Consider the following 4,218-nt stretch of genomic DNA (forward strand, 5'->3'; position numbering starts at 1 on the left):
CTTTCACGGGGTTTTCAGAGGCTGAGTTCTCAGGAGAGGGCCAGGCCCTCCCCCAAGAACAGTAGCTTTTGTGAAACAGAGACCTTCTGTTTGCCATGTGCCCTTTAAGGTTCATTGTGTGCATAAAGGCATTGCGAATTGTAGTGACATGTGAAATATGGAAAGATCATAGGATCAGGGGTCAGAAGACTGGGGCTCTTAGTCAACTTTTTCTGCTCATGAATTATGCAATTTTGGGGAAATTTTTAATCTTGCTAAGTTTCAGTTACTTTTCCATCACATGGCAGAAAATGATGGTGTTTCAGTGAGAGCATGCGAGAGACACAGCTAGCACAGCGTAGAAACGTGGTGCATATGAGTTTGCATCCTCTTCTTTCTGCTGTAAATGACTTTCTAACAACAGGGATCATGCCCCTAGACTTCCTAGCCTGTGACTCAGGTCAAAACTTTAATCACAGAAAAGTAGTAGAGATTGCGTAGCACTTGTAGTTAAAAGACCTGTAGTTAAAAGCAAGTCCTGGCCTTGCTTTCCTGGGCTCACTGGTTAGTGGCTTCCTTGCAAAGTAGACAATCCTGTCTTCCCATAGTGCCGCTGTGACGTTCACATGAGGTGATAGCAAAAGGAAGTGCACCTTGGAAATGGAAACATACTGTGATTTCTTTTTCCTTTTTTTTTTGGCCTCCTAGCCACAAAGCCCACTGCTTGAAACATGGAGCAATCTCATAAATGTCTAGAAAGATCCTAGGAGTAAGTTAGGAATACATTCTTTTCGTTCTTCGATATATGTGACATCGCAGCTGTGAGGCCTACATTCTTTGAAGGTTCTATTATCTACCCTGATCTTATAGTGTGCCCTCATTTCTAAAGGGAAGGGATTTCCCCCACTCTTCTAGTCACGAAAATTGGTCAAGGATCAGAAGTCTGTGAGAAGACTTTGTTAGACCCCACTGAGGCAAGATGATTAAACACTTAGCAGGGATCCATTTGTTAAGAGGCAAAGGAAATCTTATTTCCAACAAGGAGAAGTTCCAGGGAACCTGGACCCAGACCCAAGTGTGCTATTGTTCATCTGATCAAGGAGCTGAAATTCAAATTAACTTATGAGGGGGCTTCAAGAAGTTGTGAAAATAATTCCAATACCTTTCAATTCCATTTTCCCATGAACTTTTTGAAGCTCTGTCATACTTAGCACCATTAAAACAAACATTTCCTATTATAAGGTGATTAATAAGGGATGTGAATGGTACTCTTGGGAATTTCTGGAAGAAACCAGAGACTCTCACCTTCCTGGACACCGCCATGCCTGAGGGGGCCCTAACCTCAACTGTTCGGCACTCTCAGAACAAGCTGGGTAAAGCCACACTCTCCAATCTGAGAATCAGTGGTCTTGCTAAGCGCTGAGGAGCACCCACATGTTGGTGTGTTTGTCATTTTCAACCATCAAGGTACTGGTTTAATACTTTCTAATAGATTTAGGAACTGATACTTATTGGCACATTTGGGTTTTAAAATATTTTAACATATATTTTTACTTTGTTTTATATTTTACTTTAAAATAACTTTCAAAACATAAAGCAATAAAATTCACCTTTGAACACTGAAGCACAGAGGGCAATATAAAAGTGGTAATAACTACCACATCACTCAGGTTGCCAATTTCACTTTTATAGGTGCATAACATGAATTTGATCTATGTGAATAAGTAATAATATTTATAACATCCTTTGACACCTTAATTGATGTACCTGCTAGTCACCTACCAGCGAAGGTCTGATGGAGCTAAATCTCAACAGTGGCACTTTGGAAAACAATGGCAAATGATGACACTGGAGTATGACTAGGAGAAGGCAATGAGGCATAATCAGGAAAGAAGGGCTTTGAAATGAAACAGACTTAAGTGCGAGTCTTGCATCAGCCACTAGCTATGTGACTTTGAACGAATTACCCACAGTTCCTGAACTGTATGCTGGCCAGGTTTCAGCAGAGCTTCCAGATGAAAACAAACTAGGAAGAAAGATCTGGTGATTTATTATTCAAAACCCATCAGTAGAAAGCAGACAGCACAGGACTGGGCAGCATTTTCTTCCATTTGGCGTGTGATCACCGTGAGTCAGGGATGACCTCTTGAAAGCAGCTAGCAACAACCGCAACCACAACATAAACACTTCCTGCAACTGACAACTGAAATGTCACTCAGGTGGCCTTGACGTCAGTTCACCTCAAGTCTGTCACTTGTCCTTGCCTCCATCCTCCAAACCAGGCCCTGTGCCCAGCACTCAAACATCGATAAGGAAGGCCTTATCCCTTTCTTTAAAGAACGTATGGAAACACGCATGAAAAAACTATGGACATATAAACATAGGAATAAAGAAGTTTGGCTAGTTGTTTCTTTCCTCCCTTATGGACAAGAGCCACGTATACAAACTATACAGAAATATTCCAGGAGAATGGTTTTAATAAAGGCAGCATGCTTTCAACCAAGGTAGCAAGCACCCTGTCTTTGCAAGAAAGTATGGTAGGCTTTGATACACACCTAAGTGAACAGAATACCAGTATATTGCCTTCTCACGGGGAACTCACGATACTCTCCTACTCACATCAAATGGATGGTGAGTGGCGAGAAAATGCTTGAACATACATGGGGTCATCATTAGACAGAATCAACTTGATGGCAGTGGGCACCAGTTAAGGGAGAGCAGGTGTTATCAGAAAAATTGTTATCAGGAGAGGAATACGATTTATAAAGACTTGAGCGACAGAAATAGCAAGGTGTGTTTTCTTTCTTTCTTTCTTTTTTTACAATTCAACTGGCAGTGCATTTTCTTTCTCATTGGTGCCTAAATAATAAAACGTCTTAACATCAATGGCATAATGAAAAGAGAGCATTAAACCTTTAACAGGAGAAAACCCAAATCTGGTCCCATCAAATTGATTCTCATTTGTGGTGACCCCTGCACTACAGAGTGAAACTGAGTTTCAGGGGGTTTTAGGAGTTATGGTCTTTACAGAAGTAGATTGCTGGCTTTTCTATGCAACTTCAGCCACTGTGTGTATTTGTTTTACTCTGTGACTTAGAAGGAGGAAGATGAACAGAGTTATGATACTTGAGATTCACCCACCTCTTGGCTCTGCACAATTTTACTTAGAGACATCTCAGCAAGGTCTTCTATAATTCAGGACTACCAACACTTCTGACTCAAATTGGAAAAGCATTAGATAAATAAAGCTAGAATAAAAAAGGATGCACCGACTGAAGACTGGTGGATCTTAACACTATCGTCATTTGTCAAGTGAAGAATCACCAGGTTCAAAAGGGGTTGGAAATACATAAACACTCAGGTTGGTCTGGATTTAGACTCTTTCAAGCTGGCCGACTCCACTCATCTCCAGTCAGTGCATCTCCTCTTCCAGTTGAGTTGTTAACTCAGTTGGGTCGTTCACTCAGTCCAGTTGTTAAGTCCTCTTCCAGCTGGGTTGTAAAGAATCACGCCACGCATCCTTTTGTGGCAAGAGTGAAGAAATGGACTTTCTACCGTGTCTACTAGGAGGTTTCCACAGGCTGAAGAATTTTCTTCTTAGGGAACTGTACAGGCAGGGTAATTCCTGCCACTCAGGGCTTTAAACTATTTCTTCCTGGTTCATTCAGAGCCAGTGAAGCAAAACTGGATGGAACTGAATTTGTAAAATGTGGGTGAGCCAAAGTGATTATTGGAATGTGAAAAAATAGGAGTTGTCTCCCTGAGAGACGCTTAATCCCCTTCTTAAAAATCAAGGGCAGTGTGTGCATTGCATAGCAACCAAACCTTTTGACAGCCAGAGTCAGAAACAATGGCGCTGCTTCAAAGATGGCATCTGATCAGGTAGCTGTGAATGTGTGTCACCTTGCACAGTCCTGGCAATAATCTGATCTTCCATATTAGGCTCTTCGAAGGGCTCACGATGCCTCCTGTGAGTCTCTTATTCCAAGGATTCAACCAGTGACATTTCCCTTTCGGGTTATGGCTTCAGGATATTGACATGTAACGAATTCTGATCTGTTCCGATTTTGCTGGGTTGACTATGACTGAGCCAGTTCCAAGGCCTGCTGTCATTACAGTCTATTCTCTGGCTGCTAATAGCATCCTGGCTTGGTCAAGGGAATTTGTTCAAGGCATTGTGTATTTAGGCAGGGATGAGAGTGAGAGAGAGCTACGTATTTTACTCAATGGTCATCACCC

The sequence above is a fragment of the Echinops telfairi genome, unplaced genomic scaffold (genome assembly GCF_000313985.2).
Source record: "Echinops telfairi isolate 266 unplaced genomic scaffold, ASM31398v2 ScPeMD7_7;HRSCAF=31, whole genome shotgun sequence".
NCBI lineage: Eukaryota > Metazoa > Chordata > Mammalia > Afrosoricida > Tenrecidae > Echinops > Echinops telfairi.